The 17,274-nt window shown below is 50.7% G+C and overlaps 1 non-coding gene across 1 annotated transcript; it reads right to left on the reverse strand.

The window, feature by feature from the left end:
- Window positions 1–2,177: 2,177 nt before the first annotated feature.
- TRNAQ-CUG lies at window positions 2,178–2,249 on the reverse strand. Its single transcript has one exon. It is a non-coding gene; the product is annotated as a tRNA-Gln (tRNA).
- Between the last annotated feature and the right edge of the window lie 15,025 nt (window positions 2,250–17,274).

Here is a 17,274-nt window from a genome sequence, read left to right on the forward strand (position 1 = left end):
CCTTACACCCTACAGGATTTTCAGTGGGTGGTTAGGTGGAAGGTGCTTGCAGGATGGCTTCATCCGCAACAGTGGCTGCCCTCACAGCAGCGGCAGCCACAGCAGCGAGCCGCACCCCCCGCCTTTGGCTCAATGTGAACAGAGGTCAATGTACCACTGCGTGTGATAGGCCAATTTTAGGGAGCTTCCTCTGAAGGTGAGCAACTGTCCCCAGAACTTACTGACAGGCGCTTTAAAGTATTTGCATATGTGCACGGCCAGCATGTGCAGAGCAAAGGCTGCCCACGGGCACTGTGTCAGGCTCTGGCACCGCTTGAGACCATGGACCATCTTCAGCCACCAGGTAACCCAGGATCTAAGGCAGGAATGGGGTGAGGAAGCAAGTCACGCTGAGCAAGGCAGGCAAAAATTCATCTTGCCTTCGTGGGCGCTCACAGTGATGCCCTTTTTGTGTGCCAGGGCTGACAAAAACATCCCAGACAGAGAAGCAGCAGGCCCCAAAAGTGCCCTTAGGGTGCTGACTTAACTCAGTTGGGAGAGTGTTAGACTGACAATCTAGAGGTCCCTGGTTCACTACTGTGCTTTGGCATGCTCTTTGTGCGCAGCAGTGGGCTTTTCTCTGGAAGCACAGCAGTGTCTTTACCCACCACGAGTCCCTCATTTCAGGCTCCCAAGCAAGAAAAGACAGCATGGACTTGTGCACCAAGTTGGCCCACCTGACCTTTCTTTCTTCTCTTGCTCTTTGTCAGCTAGGGGAAGAAAAAGAAGCTCTCCTTCAAGCCAGAGTCAGAAGGGCGACGTTAGGATGACTTGGCAAACATCCGCAAGATTGTGGGGCACTTTGAGCACTGGGCAGGCAGGGGCCAGGTGCCCAGCCTCCCCCCCCAGAGAATGGGACCCAGCACCCCCTACTTTTTACAGGGATTAAAGAGGGACAAAGGAGGGCAAATCAGAGGAGGGGGTGGCCAGGGTCTGAGCAGGGGGTGGAAATTGACTGGTCGGGGGGTCAAGCAGCTTGAGGCAGAGTTAGGAGAGGGACTGAAGGGCAAAGTCAGGGAGGGGGGAAGGAGCCGGAGTTAAGCCCAGAGAGAAGCTCTGCCAGAGGGTTAAATCCTGGCACAGGCAGGGGCAGAAGGGTAACAGTTATCCTGGTGGGCTGAGACTCCAGTGTTTGCAAACATGGGTGGGGGGAGCAGAGGGCTTTTTTTATTTCCCCTCCCATAGGCAGCACCTCTCAGCATGGGCTTCCCAGGGCTGGGCTCTTAAAGGCACAGGCATCCCATTGCCTAGACACTGCAGCGCCTCTCTGATGTAACCTACTGAGGTGCTGCAGTAGGAGACTTAATTTAGTGAAACCGGGCATTTCCTATATGCCCCCGAGCCAGGGATCTGTGCACCCCCCCCTCGAATTTGCCCAGCACCCCCCAGTGGTCAGGTAGTTACATGCAGCGCTGCCAATGTTGTCATTGGTTAAAAATTTGAATGGAAATTGAAACGTTAACACACATTTTAAAAGCAGATATAACGTATGAAAACTACTTGTACCTGAGAAAGTCAAATAGGTTTGGAAAGTCTGGACAAAGCCGGGTTTCCTCACCCAGCTGTTGTGTTTGCTAACAATGTCGGTGCATTGGCTTCGGCAGTGTTGGCCAACCTTAGAATTTCAAATGATGATTTGTAAGCGAGGTGTGAATGAGCTCTCCCCTGACAGCTAGTGATGACGAGAGTTGGGGGAGGCTTTGGGACCAGACTGTATTTACATGAACTCACCTACTCTGCTGAGCTATCCAGTGGACAGAGCTGGGCTGCCTCTGCTCTAGGTGCCCGGAGGAGGGAAGGTGTGTGGGGCTCCAGCCTGGGACTCTTCCTCCCTCCTGCCAAGGCCTGACTATTAATCCCTGTCCTGGCAATCCTTTCTTCAAGCTCCAGGTGAGCCATAGGAAAAGTGTGGTAGGAAGCACAAGGGCCAAGCTTGTGGATATCAGGTGAAGCAGCAAGAATCCCAACCATCAGGGTAGCAAGTTCTAGAGCCCTAACCCATTGTGGCCATCCCAGCCAAAGACCTGGCTCTAGGAGGTGTGAGTCACCCAGCAGGAGGGGAAAGATTCACTCTTACACAGCTGGAGACAGGAAAGTTGAACACTGTGAGCTCTGGGGCTTTAACACAAGCCAACACAAGGTCCCACTGAGATTTGAACTCAGATTACAGGCTTCAGAGTCCTGAGTGCTGCCCATTACACCATGGGACCAGCTTAGAGTGCTTTCTCTGCACATCGGTGACCCTCATGGGGCTGCTTGCGTAAGGGGGCTCTTGGCCCTTTACTAAAACTTAGTGCGTGTGGGGGGGTTGGTTGGCTAGTTCCCAGCACCACTAGAAGGGGGAAGGATCAATGGGAAATCAGGACCCTGAGACTGACAGTTCCCAGGGACAATGGGGAGAGGCCAAAGCTCCAAGTTAGCTGCACTGACAGGCCAGGCAGTGTAATGAGGGAGTCACCAGGCCAGGGGGTCCCATCCTCCATGTGAGCTGGAACTGCCTGGGCGAGAGTGGGGCAGAGCTAAGGAGAGAGCAGGAGCCCGAGAAGAGCCGGGGAGCAGAGCTGTGCAGGTGTAGTGCCAGAAACTGCTGCATGTAGGAATTTGCAACCTGTAGCAGTTACTGATACCTGAGGTTGTTCTTATTTGCTGACTTGTCCTAATTGGCTAAAACTTGACAGTGGTTTCTCTAGCAAAGGCCAGTCCCTGGCCCCTTGGTCCAGACATCCTCCTTCATATCAGGCTAGGGTGACCAGATGTCAAGATGAAATATTGGGATGTGGGGGGCGGAGCAAAACAAAAAAGAGCCGGAGGGCCCCCTGCCGCCAAGCGGAAGTGGCACAACCCCATCTCCAACCAACTCTCGGCTCCACCTCTGCTACACCCCCAGCTCCCCCATCCCCTCACTCCTGGGCCCAGCCTGGGCTCCGAGCTCTGCAGCCGAGCCATGATCCGGGCCCCTCCTGCAGCTCCCAGGCAAGGGGTGAATCAGGCAGCTCCTGGCAGGAGCATGTCCGCCCCACGTGTGTCTCCGCCCCCCGCCCACCTGGGCCCTGCCTGCTCCGTGCTGCCCCCAGCCCCACTGCGCAGCCCCGCAGACTGCAGGGCTGGAGCAGCCTCTGCGCTGCGCCCCCGGCCATGGCCATGGCCTGTGTGCAGACCTGCGGGGGAGGGGCGCTGCCTTCCCTCCCCAGGTCTGCAAGAGGAATGTGAAGCGGCCGCTCCAGCGGGGGCGGGGTGCTGGGTTCCCTCCCCGGCTCTGTGAGGGTATTGGGCAGCAGACGTTCCTGGGCCGGCGGGGCGCTGGGGGCCCTCCCAGCTCTGCAGGGGGAGTGGGGAGCAGCCGTTCCTGCGGGGGTGGGGCGCTGCCTTCCCTCGCCACCTCTGCGAGGGGACAGTGGAGACACCATTCTAGCAGGGACGGGCCGCTGCTTTACTCCCCACCTCTGCCAGGAGATTGGAGAGCGGCCATTCCTGCAAGGGTGGGGCGCTGGGTTCCCTTCCCAGCTCTGCGAGGGGACTGAGGAGTGGCCATTCCCGTGGGGGCGGGGCGCTGGGTTCCCTTCCCAGCTCTGCGAGGGGACTGAGGAGTGGCCATTCCAGCACGGTCAGGGCGCTGCTTTCCCTCCCCAGCAATGCGAGGGGAATGGGGAGCGGCCGTTCCTGCGGGGGCGGGGCGCTCTGTTCCCTCCCCAGCTCTGCCAGGAGACTGGGGAGCGGCTGTTCCAACGGGGGTGGGGCGCTGCCTTCCCTCCCCAGGTCTGCGAGGGGAATTGGGAGTGGCCGTTCCTGCAGGGGTGGGGCGCTAGGTTCCTTCCTAGCTCTGTGACAGGAGTGGGGAGCGGACGTTCCTGTGGGGGCGGGGCGCTGGGTTCCCTCCCCAGCTCTGAGAGGGGACTGGGGCGCGGATGTTCCTGCAGGGGCGGGGCGCTAGGTTCCCTTCCCAGCTCCGCCAGGGGACTGAGGAGTGGCCGTTCGTGCGGGCGCAGGGCCCTGGCTTCCCTCCCCAGCTTTGGATGGGGACTGGGGAGTGGCGGTTCGAGCGGGGGCGGGGCGCTGGCTTCTCTCCCCAGCTCTGGAATGGGCCTTGAGAGTGGCCGTTCAAGAGAGGATGGGGCACTGGCCTCCCTCCCCAGCTCTGGGAGGGGCATGGGGTGTGGCCGCTCAAGCGGGGTCTGGGCGCTGGCTTCCCTCCCCAGCTGTGCGAGGAGTCTGGGGAGTGGCGGTTCGAGTGGGGGCAGGCAGTGAGCTCCTTGCTTTAGTCACAGCCTCAGAGCCAGCATGAGCCCCCTCTCCGCTGTGCAGGGGGGCGGGGAGCATCTCTCCCTCCTACTCAGCCCCAGGGGGCTTGTTATAACCTTATTCCCAGATTCTGGACCTTAGCGTCCAAAATATGGGGGTTAGCATGAAAACCTCCAAGCTTAGTTACCAGCTTGGACCTGGTACTTGCTGCCACCACCCAAAAAATTAGAGTGTTTTGGGGCACTCTGGTCCCCCTGAAAAACCTTCCCTGGGGACCCCAAGACCCAAATCCCTTGAGTCTCACAACAAAGGGAAATAATCCTTTTTCCCTTCCCCTCTCCAGGTGCTCCTGGAGAGATACACAGACACAAGCTCTGTGAATCCAAACAGAGGGACTTGCTCTCTCCGTTTCCAATCCTGGAAACAAAAGCACTTTCCTCTTCACCCAGAGGAAATGCAAAATCAGGCTAGCCAATTCAACACACACAGATCTCCCTTGATTTCTTCCTCCCACCAATTCCCTGGTGAGTACAGACTCAATTTTCCTGAAGTAAAGAAAAACTCCAACAGGTCTTAAAAGAAAGCTTTATATAAAAAGAAAGAAAAAATACAAATAGTCTCTCTGTATACAGATGACACAATACAGGGCAATTTCTTAAAAGAATATTGAATAAACAGCCTTATTCAACAAGAATACAAATCAAAGCACTCCAGCACTTATATTCATGCAAATACCAAAGAAAAGAAACCATATAACTTACTATCTGATCTCTTGGTCCTTACACTTAGAAACAAAAGATTAGAAAACAGAACTACTTCTCCAAAGCTCAGAGAAAGCAGGCAGACAGAAACAAAAGACCTCTTACACAAACTTCCCTCCACCCAAAGTTGAAAAAATCCGGTTTCCTGATTGGTTCTCTGGTCAGGTGTTTCAGGTGAAAGAGACATTAACCCTTAGCTATCTGTTTATGACAGGGCTGGTTACAGGTAGGCAGGTATCCTGAGCCCAGCAGCCCCTCCCCCCTGCCAGCCACGTCATTTGCATTTTCACTGACCATTTCCATCTTACCCAATTGGTTCCTTGGATTTGAATTCAAATCCTCGGCCGTTACAGGAGCAGGGCCTGGATCCTGTCCCAAAGAGACACAGTCACCTCCCAACAGGGCCTCCCAGCCAATATCCTGGAGAACCCCAACAACCAGCCAGCCAGACACCTCCTGGGTCTGCACAGGGATCCAGGCCATATGCAGGACGGGGGGGCTTCACCCTGGGGACCTTCACCCAGGTCCCACAGCCCCTCAGCATCTGCGGCTGCACCACCACAGTTCTCTCTGTCCCAGGGTCTTGCCACCCCATGCATGTTTCCCCACTGACCCTTGGGCAGCCCCCTATGTCTCTCTGCTCCACCATCCCCAGTCCATGGTGCTGCTGATTCTCCTGCAGCTTTTCCTCAGGCTCTTGCTCTCTCTCGCGATCCTCTCGCACTCTCAGGCTCTGCTCCCATCCCATATGTCTTCAATCCCCTGATGGGGAACCCGATCGTGAAAACCATCATCTGTTTGGAGACCAGACTCTCGGGGATGTCTGGCTTCTGCTCCAGCTGCTCCCAGATACTTTTGTAGCCCCATCTGGGTCAGGAATCTGCTCCTCAGACGTGTCCTTCTCTTCCCACTCACGATTAACTGTGCCTTGGTGAACTTCCCCGTTCGTAACCCTCTTTGTGTACAGGATCACAATGTCCTTCTCAAGGAGATGGTGATAGGCCATCACTTCATCGTTCCCAAGTGGCTCTGGACTCACAGGCCTGTGTGCTCTTGGCTCCCCCATGGTTTCCAGGAAGAACCCCTGGTGTGGCAGCCCCTTCTCGTGGTCACCACCTCTTTGCCAGGGTCAAGCTGCAGAATCCTCCGCCCCTGGGACTGCTCCTGCCATCCCCAGGGGAAACTGCTACTGCAAAAATCCTCTCTCCCATGGCAGAGCAGCAAGCTCCTCCACCCCTGAGACTGCTGGCTGCAGTCCTCAGGGGGACCCTGTTACTCCAACAGTCCTTCTCGCTGGTCACACACTCCCAGAGGTAAACCGCTCCCTGAAACCGTCCCTCTCTGAGCCTTCAGCACGCCTGGTTCTCATTATCCCTCCTTTGTTTTACTGCTCCCCAGTCACTTACTGCAAGCAGCGCCATTCACGGGGTGCAGTACATCTCACCTCTGCCACCAGTTGTCACGGAGACCCTGGGCGATGCTCTGGAACTGCTCCCCACAAAACCAGTCAGGACTTTGAGGAGCCTCCTCTCCCTTGGAGCAGAAGTTTTTAGGGCAAGAAGCTCACAAGTCTTTACCTCCTGGGTCTCTCCTTGGAGCATTCAATATCCTCTGACCCTCCGTGCGCTTCCCACTGCGAGTCCACCCAGGCAAGGTCCATTCTGGGGGGGTATCAAGGTTTTTTTCCCACTTTGAAATTTAACTTCCAAAAAGTGGGGACCTGCATGATCACTTTTAATCTTTATTACTAGCTTAAATTTGGTACGCTGCCACCAGCCAAAAATATGGTGTTTGGCACACTTCCTGTTCCCCCAAAGCCTTCCCTGGGGAATGCAAGACCCAAACCCCTTGGATCTGAACACAAGGAGAAATTAGCCTTCCCCCTTCTCTTTTTCCCCCCAGACTTTCCCCTCCCTGGGTTAACCTGAGAGGCTACACTGATCCAAACTCCTTGGATATTAAAACAAAGAGGTATTAACCTCCCCCCCCGTCCTTTACACCCCTTTACACTCTGGTGCGTTCAGACCCAATCCCCTTGGGTCTTAAAACAAGGAAAAAAATCAATCTGGTTCTTAAAATAGAAAGCTTTTAATTAAAGAAAGAAAAGGTAAAAAATTATCTCTGTAAAATCAGGATGGAAAATGTTTTACAGGGTATTCAGATTTATATAGCCTAGAGGGACCTCCCCGCCTCACTTAGCCTGAGATTCAAAGTTACAGCAAACAGAGGTAAAAATCCTTCCAGCAAAAGACACATTTACAAGCTAAGAAAACAAACATAAGATTGATCCACGTTTCCTGGCTATACCTACTACTTTGAAACATGAAAGACTGATTCAGAAAGATTGGAGAAATCCTGGTTGCACGTCTGGTCCCTCTTAGCCTCAAGAGCGAACAAAGAACAAAACAAACAGCACAACAAAGACTTCCCTCCACCAAGATTTGAAAGTATCTTGTCCCCAGATTGGTCCTCTGGTCAGGTGTCAGCCAGGTTCACTAAGCTTCTTAACCCTTTACAGGTAAAAGAGACGTTAACCCTTAACTATCTGCTTATGACAGGAGGGAAGCCAGTGCCCCCCCCCTGCTTGAACCACCACTCCCCAGGCCCTTCCCAGAGCTGGGAACGGAAGTCCGCGCCCTGCCCCCGCTGGAAGTGCCCTTCCCCTGTCCCCTCCCAGAGCTGGCGAGGGAACACACCACCCCACCCCCGCAGGAACGGCCGCTACCTAGTACCCGTACAGAGCTGGGGAGGGAACCCAGAGCACAGACTCCGCAGGAATGGCCACTCCCTTCGCAGAGCTGGGGAGGGAACACAGCACCCTGCCCCCTTAGGAAAGGACGCTCCCCAGTCCCTTCACAGAGCCGGTGATGGAAACCAGCACCCGCCTCCACTTGGACTGCCGCTGCCCAGTCCCCTCACTGAGCTGGGAAGCGAAAGGAGCGCCCTGCCCCCACTGGAACAGCAGTTCCCCAGTCCCCTGGCAGAGCTGGGGAAGGAAGTCAGTGCCCCACCCCCGCTGCAATGGCCTCTCCCCAGTCCCCTCACTAAGGTGGGGAGGGACCCAGCACCCCGCCCCCACAGGAACGGCCGCTCCCCAGGCACCTCGCAGAGCTGGGAATGAAGGCAACACCCCGTCACCGCAGGAATGGCCATTTCCCATTCCCCTCACAGAACTGGGGAGGGAAGGCAGCACCCCACCCCCGCAGGAACGGCCGCTCCCCAGTCTCCTGGCAGAGCTGGGAAAGTACACAGCACTCCGCCCCCGCAGGAATTGCCACTCCCCAGTGTTGGTGTCATTAGGCACAAATCTAGCCGCAGTGAACCAAAGCTCCTCCGTGTTGAACTCTGCTTGATCTAGAAAGCTAGCAGCTGTGAAATGAAATGTGTAACAGTAAGTTCTCAGTTGCAGCACAGCTAAAACCGGTCTAAAGCAGTGGTGATGAGGCCTGTGCACCTTTAGCAGATGGACAAGATAACTTGCAGAAGGAAAACTTACTAACGAGCTGCCGCGGCCACGATTACTTAATGCACCTGCGCTTACGTTACTGCTACAGGGGGAGGAAGGAGGAGGAGGAGACGAGAGGGAAGAAAGAGAAAAAAAAACTTATAAAAAGGGAAAAGCCACTTGTGTAGTGGTGCATGATTTGAGGCGTTCGTCTCCTTGCACCGCTTTGAGATCTCAAATAAACTTTGCTTGCTTCTCTGCCCTGGTGTGTGTTCATTGGCGCTTCACACTCTGGGCAATGAACCACTGTTGCTTGCCTCAGGCACCCTTTGTGCCTGCAACAGTTTTGGCGTCCCTGGGTGGGCTCAAGGCTAAAATTAGCCTTGCCCGGATCCCTCCTGGTGGTCAACGGATCACGGCGACAACCGACACTCAGTGCACACCAGTGACTTCACCTGGGGCCTGGGTGGAGACGCAGTTCGACCGACCTCAGAGGGCGCAACGGTGCAACACGCTCGAGTAGTGGAGAAGCAGTTGAGGGTGATGGTGAGGAACCGTTCCCTTGGATAAGGTAGGAACAGTTCAGTTGCCTGCACTTTGTCTCTTAGGACCTGGGGACGCCCAGTGTCTTCCTGCAGCATGGGGGCAGGGACAGAGTAAAGTGGGGAGGGCATGGTGCACACCCCTAGAATGCAATCTAGTGAATTGGAAGGTGTTTGGTTTGGATCCAATGACTAAGCATAAACTGAAAAAGTTCTGTATAGTAGACTGGCCTAAATATCAACTAGAGGACCAGAAAAGGTGGCCACCGGAAGGATCACTTAATTATAACACGATTCTCCAATTACTCCTGTTTTGTCAGCGAACGGGTAGCTTCTGAAGCTGTCTGTATGGGGAGCTCTTGTAAAAAATCCCCCACCGTAGCTCCTGTTCTTCCCCCTGTCTGGCGGAGTGCAAGGATTCAAAAGCAGGTTAGGGATAGTTCAGGGACAAAGGAGGGACCTGTCTAGAAAGAGGAGACCCTATATCCTAGTGCACTTTCTCCCTGTTGTAGCTAAAAAGCAAGATCAGATGCAGAATGGTACTGGGGGCCAGTGTGAGTGACTGTTACCGAAAGACGCCCAGAGTACCCTGTGAAGCAAAAGCTCATGACCAGGGCTACTCTAACGCAAGCCCGGTAACTAGTGGATCTTTAGGAGGTCTGACCCATGGTGGGCTGACTCGGCCTGGCATCGTCCGGTGAGGAAGCTACCTGGGTCTAGGAGTGTGTGTACCCATCTTCCCTCCCCCTTTCCTTTCCGTGTGGGCTATTGACAGTCTGATCATCTCACTGGATGCAATCAGAGTAAGCGGCACCGTCTCCCAGAGACTAGCCGACGCTCTTTGCTGAAGGAAGGTGTAGGAGGGTCGTGGCGTCCTTGTTAGCCTCTCCTGTGTGAGTACCCTGTAGGGAAAAATCCTTAGTTTATGAGCCGCTAGCGCGGACAGGGCACCCTCCCTGTGTGTGTAAGTGGAAAATGGGTGGGGGGACAGTCTAAACATTCCACCTCACCCCTAATGGTACCCCCGCATATTACATGTACGTACATTATGGTTCAACAACCTGCAGGTATTTAGAGAATTGGAATATTTACACGTGTGAAAATCCATTTAAACAATGCCCACTAGAAGGTACTTCAATCTAGATAAGATCATACATCTAAGAGGAGCGTTTAATCACCAAAAAGCCTTGACACAGCGGGAACAAATTTGTCTATTGAGGAAAGGAACGGGTTAATTTGAAATTCAGCTTGGCCCAGGGATAAAAAGAAAGTTGCTCTGAGTTCAAGGTCAAGAATCAATGCAGACTATGCTAAGTACAAAGAAAAACTGCTTTCAGCCCCAGTCGGCTGTGGAAAAAGGAAAATTGACAGAGGCGAACCAAAGGCAATATAAGTTACAGAATTGAGATTACATTTGCAAAGCTTAACTGTCCAGTAAGATCCAACAGTGTGCCTTTGTGACCCCGGAGCCGGTGTGGCTTGGTGACACCAAAGAAGCCACAGGCAGCCGACCTGGACTGGAATCTCTGAAAGAGAAGCCGCAGGAGATTCCAGGGTGTAAAAGAACAGCCCTCCCAAGAGTGGAAGCATGTTGGAAATTCTGGACAAGCTGTATACAGGATAATCTCCCATCCACCTCTCTCCCTTCTCTGAACATTATACACAGAAGTGGCCAGTCTGGACATACGTGTGTGAGTATGAAAGGGGCTTTGGGCTTGGAGCATTAATGTTTTCCTGAGTGATGTGGGAGCGTTCCCAACACTCTCCGTTGTTGTTTTATTATTTTATTAATGGCGCTTTAAAAATTCAGTTATATGGTGTGTTTTCTTTATCTTCCCCCAACGATCCTGTAGTGTCAACCTCATCACCTGACACGAGGGATAGATTGGTAACAGAAATTTGTCACAGTTTGGTGAGCAATTAAGAAGGGGGGAGCCCTGCAGAATTTACACCATCTATTTGTTTTTGTTTTACCCTTGTTATTTTATGTTTGCTTTGCTTGGTACTGTTGGTGTTATATGTTGAAAACTGCATGATTAAAAATGAGCCCTAATAGGATAAGGAAATGCTATCTGGTTTTGGTTCTGTTCTGTTTAACCGGTTACTGTTGTTTTTCTGCTCTGTTCATTTGGGCGTTAGGAGTGTGGGCGGAACTGAACATCTTGTTCATAATTCCTCGGAGTGGAAGCCATGCGTGCAAGGAAGCTCTGAGGTTGAATTGAGATCCTTCTGTCCCGTTCCCTGTAGCAGTCAGTGTATAGAACTGGGAAAGCCTGGCTTAGACTGTAATTTTCTCTGCTCTCTGTGTAATTCACTTTTCTGTTTAAGTGTTAGCAGACAGATGGGTGGGTCTCTGGGTAAACCCTCTAAAGGGGTTTGGATTGTATGTTAAGTAAATGGCCTTTGCCCAATGGGCCATGTGTTTTTATCCAGGTGGCAAGCCTCACAAGGGAGGACTCGGGTAGTCTTGTAAGAATGTTTAAGGGAAGAGACCAGGAGGGGTGGGGGCTAGTTGAGAAACCCACCCTCCTAGCTAAACTGGTAGTGGAATAAGTTGGTGCCCATAGATGGGACGGTTCAGTGAGATAAGCTGGATTGGACCCAGGTGGGCAGGCAACAGACAGAGAGATTGGAAAACAGGTTGAAATACTTTGAGGGTGTAGTGGAAGGAAGGAGTCAGTAAGTGTAAGCATGGGGATTTCAAATACCCAGGACTTACTTGGAATGGTGATTTGAGTTGATAAAAGTGGCTGTTGGGAGACAAGCAAGTGATTTAAGGGAGAGTGAGAAGTTAACTCTGTAGTTGCAGGAGGGAACAGTAGTTGAACTTTGTAAAAATGCTAAAGAGGAAAGTTCTTGATGTCTTTGAAATGTTTGTTAATAAATTCAGGCAAAGAAATTATTGGATTGCAATCATTTGGCTATGAACAATTTAGTTGAATTAGCTGAAGAATGTAGACAGTGCTATGTAATTGAAATTTTATTAGGCTCTAAGTGGTGATATTTTCTTTCAGTGTTTGAAAGCAGGAGTTAAAAGTAAAAAGCAAGCCAGAAAGCATCTGTATTAATGTAAATTATCTAACTGATAAGGTAGGAGCCACTGAAACCTGGGCTGCCTATGAAACACATACCAAAAAAAAAAATAAAGGGGTATTTCCTCTGTTTTGCCTGAAGTCAACAAGGGTATTTGTATATTTTAAGTGATGATTGTCTGCCCAGAAGGGGTAGACCTCTGGTTTTTTTTTTCTTTCAGATAATCAGAGAAAACTGATGCCAACTGAACAGCATTCAATGTACCATGCATTTACTGGCACAATGGGAATTGTGTTTTGTGTTTTCTGTTCTGTCTTGTGGTGTTTGTCTTGTGGCCGGAGTTGTTGTGTTTGGTGTTTTTATGGGATGGTCTGGTTTGGAATCAGGAGAATGTGATATAGTAAAGTCCAATACGTTTCCTTAAGTAAGAAAAGGAATCTTCATTAGCCAAATCTTTTAATTAAAAATTGTTATTAAAATTTGCATACCAACAGTCTTTGGAAGCAAGGACATGAAAAGTTAACCTACTCCCCATATTGTACATGGGATCCTTCTGGCTACCTCAGATTTCTAGCCAGAGGGCTGGGGATGGTGGGAAGCTATTGGACTAGAGGTTGTATTAAGTGAACTCCTCAAAGTGGGTGTGCTTGTCCTGGCTTGTTGCTCCAAAGCTCTGTAATAAGGTTATTTTAGTGGAAGGGTATATGTGGCATACATTCATTAAATAATAAGACTAATGTACTGTATAATGGCAATGTTTATGTGTTCATTGTTGGAAAAAGGTGTATAAGTGAAAAGTGGAAGTTTCCTTTGTAGGTTAAAAGAAGCCAAAAAGGGGAAAAGGAAAAAGAACAGAATGAGTTAACTGGAAAAAAAGAATTAGCTAGCAAGCTCAGGCTATAGATAAAACACTGACTCCATTCAAGGACACTGCTCACAGTTAAGACTTGGCTAACAACCAGGAAAAGGAGGGCTTGAATTTGCCCATGCAGCTATAAGGTTTGCAAAACACTGCCAGGCACTAATGAAATGTGTTAGCTTTCTTTTCTCACAGGTAAAGAAGCGCTACCCAAAGACCCTAGCAGCCCTGCCACTCCTTGGAATCAGGAAACTGGATTGATGTAAAGGTCCACCAACGAAAGACTGCCTTGGCTCCATGCTGGAAAGGCCCTTATTAAGTCCTGCTGACTACCAACACCACTGTGAAGTGCCGAAGACTGACTGCCTGTACCCATGATTCTCACTGCAAAAAGACCCCTCCACATCGGGAGAATTCTCCTACTGAAGATTAGCCTATTTCGCCTTCTAGCTCCACTGTGCCTTCTGGACAGCAGGGAAAAAGTACAAGGTGAAGTGCTAGTAACCTCTCCCTTGTCCACTGACAGATCTATTGTGCCTTTGAATTTTTCTAGAAAAAGCAAAACCATTACAGGGTGATGTGCTGGTAACCTCTCCCCTGTAGGATGCTGCACCACGACTGTTTTTGGGAAAGAAAAAGAAACACTCGCTCCACTGAAATTGCCAAAGTCCAGGAATTCCTGACTAGAAAGGACATTAAGAACTGACCCTGGTGAAGAAACAAAGAATTATACACTGGCGGGAGGACATTTGTGGGACCCATGCTTGGGAATGTGGTATTGATTGGGTTTTGGGGTTTATTCTACAGGCTGCGCCCTGTGTTCTGGATAAATCCTTCAGCATGTATTGCTCTCTCTAATTGGATTTTAAATAACAAGTACCCGAAGAGTTTGTTCTGCCACTAGAAATTTTACCCGTATTGAAATCATTCCAGTGACTAATAATGTAACCCCCTCCTATGCTATTAATGTTAATGCCTTTTGACAGTACCTGAGAATAGTTAAATAACAGGTGTATTATAGTACTACACCAAGGAAAGATGGTATTGAATATCACTGAGGCTGGGAAGGCATTGCAGTGGGATCTAGTATGTGTAGGAATTCAGGATTTCCTGAATGACCAGCTGATGGCCATTCAGCATGATCTTGAGTACCAGACTTGGCCCACTGCCCTTACAGATGCATCAGGAATACCATCTGATCTGTGATTATGGAGACATACTTGGACACTTTCTGGGTGGAAGTGTGGCTTCACAGGGCGGGGTGTGTGCCCTTATAGGGGATGAATGCTGTACTTATGTCCCAGAAAACGCACAGGATATTAACAAGCACATCCTGTCAGCCAAACAGACTTTTGAACAGTGGAAAGCCGAGGAAAGGGAACCCACTATTTCTGATTCCCTCTGGGGCTGGTTACTCAACCTGGGGAAACTAGGGGAAGGCATTGTTCGCCTCCTGCTCACTGGTGTGGTGTTGTGTATCATTACTCTTCTCTTGCTTGCTTGCTGTAAAGCACTCCAGCTCCCTAGAGCTTAATCGCATGTTATCCTTTGGATGTGAGAACACTCAGCCAAAAGTTTGTTGAGTATTCTCAAAGGAGGGAGTTGTTGGTGTCACTAGGCATAAATCTAGATAGCTCGGGAGGGTGGAAGATCACGAGTGCTGATGAAGCCCTCCTGCTCAGGCCTCAATGAACCACTGTTCCTCCATGTTAAACACTTTGTGTAACCTAGTGTAACCTAATGTACTAATAGCAGCAAAAATGTAGTGTTAGCAGTTAGTTTTTGGTTGTAACAGCCAGTTTTCTGCTGTAACACGCTGAAGCGAGCTCAAGGTCGTTTTTGAATACTGTATACATGTCTCAGCAGTGGAGAGGGGGGAGGAAGGGGGAAGACAAAAGATTGAATGAGAAAAGATACTGCAGCTGGATGGGAAAGGAGGTGGGAGTGAGAGATCAGCTAGTCAGCAAGAAAAAGTTTTGTAGTAAACAACTGGGATATAAAAGGAAGAAACTGCATGTTTTAGGGGTGCAGGATCTGAGATTGTTATTTCTCCCTTGCACCTTATTTGAGCTCAGATAAACTTGGTGGTTTGCTTCTCCACCCTGGTGTGTTTATTGGCGCTACGCACTCTGGGCAACGAACCCCGCTGTTGCTTGCCTTGCACACCCTGTGCTGGCATCACCACCAAGTACAATGCTTGTTGATACCGGCTCTTAACCCCACTGAGAATGTTTTGGGGTGACTCCTTGCCTTTATCAACCTAGAGGACTGAGAGACCAGCAATTAATGGGTGCTCCAGTGATGCAATTGGTTAGTGCACAGTGCATATAGGGCAGTGCAGAGAGGAGCTATGCTGAGGTTGTGAGTTCAAGCCTTACCTGAAGCACTGGTTTTCATTAACTAAATGGCTTCACCCCCTCATTTGGCCCTATGGAATGTAGAATTCTAGCCCTGGGGACATTGAAGCAGGGTAGGAATCAAAAATTCCCCCTTCACTTATTACCTCCTCTCCAGAGTGCAGGTCAGAATCTACAATCCTTTCTCCCCCACCAGCTCCTGTACCAGGATCCCTCAAGCAGAGCCTGGAGTCCTGCCCATCCTTGACCCCTGAGCCTGGGGAGGGAGAAGAGCAAGGAGCCATTGTTAGAGGGCTTTCCCTTCCACTTCCCTGGCTTTTGTCATGCAGACAGCAAGCAGCAAAAGACCAGAAGTCCAAAGTGCAGACAAAGGGATGTTTACTGGGGTTTGTTTCCGAGCAAGCAGATTTCAAAGCCCATCAGGCTTATCTCTATATACAGACAGAGTCTGTTGCCCAGTGTTCCCTTCCCAGGTCTGACACCACAGAGCGTTTACCCCACATCCCTACAGACAATTCTTTCCTGGGTGCTGGCTGGTGAGTCTTGCCCACATGCTCAGGGTTTAGCAGATCACCATATTTGGGGTCAGGAAGGAATTTTCCTCCAGGGCAGATTGGCAGAGACCCTGGGGGGTTTTCACCTTCCTCTGCAGCATTGGGCACGGATCACTTGCTGGAGGATTTTCTGCACCTTGAAGTCTTTAAACAACGAGTTGAGGACTTCAGTAGCTCAGACATAGGTCAGGGGTTTGTTACAGGAGTGGGTGGGTGAGAGTCTGTGGCCTGCGTTGTACAGCAGGTTGGACTAGATGATCATAATGGTCCCTTCTGACCTTAAAGTCTATGAGTCTATGAGCTCTGACACTGCAGAGTGTTTACCTCACATCCCCCTTTCCGGCTCCGACACTGCAGAGCCTTGCCTGTGTCCCTGTACCCCATTCCCTATTCCCATCCCCCGACATTAGCAAGCATGAGTCCAATTTCCCTGTCCACTTCCTCTTTGACCTCAGTTTATACAGTAATATTCTCAGCTAGAACTTAACCAATCATTTTACTGAAATGTAACTAACCAATTCTAACCTATTGTAACAGAATTCTCTAACCAATTACATCCCACTCCCCTAATTAACTTACACCCAGCAAAATTAATTCTGCAGCAGACAGAAACAATTAGAGAACCAAACAGATTGACAATAGAAAAGTGGGGGCCATAAAGATAAACCCTACAGAAATGAGGGTTTCACAACCACAACCATGGAGAAGGGATTTCTTGCCAAATTAGATGCTCCCTTAGGATCATGCATCCAACAAAGTGGATATTCACCCATGAAAGCTCCTGCTCCAATATGTCTGTTAGTTTATAAGGTGCCACAGGACTCTTTGCTCCTTAAGATCTGTTTCTTTATCTGGTGGTGATGGGCACTATCGGGACAGGATCGTCTTCCTAACAGCCCAACCCACCTTAGTTCAGTGTGACGGGTTTGGGAGGTGAGGATGTGACCATTCGCTTCCCAGCATATGGCTGCCCCTGCTGCTTATCCAGAGGCCTTAGCCTACAAACAAGGGCTCAGACTCTCCTAGGGAGAGAAGGCCCAGACACAGGCAGACTGGGATTTTGGTTCTTTGTTTTATACCCCTGTCACTGGCTAAGTGATAAAAATACACCTAAGTTCTTGAAGTCTAGGCCTGTATAGGCAGCCTGAATATCTCTGTTCTAACAGGCATCGGTCCCTGTGGAAAAAAGATCTATTCAGGGTTGTCCCTAGACATTTTGGTTCCCTACACAGCACCCCCGTCCCCCAGCCCGAGCTGGCAGAGCGAAGCAGACTGGGGCCAGGTCACTCCACTTCCTGCAGCCCAGTAATTGCAGGGCAGACCCGACCCCACACTCACAGGGCGGCCGGAAGTGGCGTGATCCGGCCCCAGTCTGCTGCACTCTGCTCTCAGCCTTGGAACTTAGGGGGTGGGTGGAAATGCCCACCAGCACTCACCAGTGGCAT

This window comes from Gopherus evgoodei, unplaced genomic scaffold (assembly GCF_007399415.2).
Source record: "Gopherus evgoodei ecotype Sinaloan lineage unplaced genomic scaffold, rGopEvg1_v1.p scaffold_177_arrow_ctg1, whole genome shotgun sequence".
Lineage (NCBI taxonomy): Eukaryota > Metazoa > Chordata > Testudines > Testudinidae > Gopherus > Gopherus evgoodei.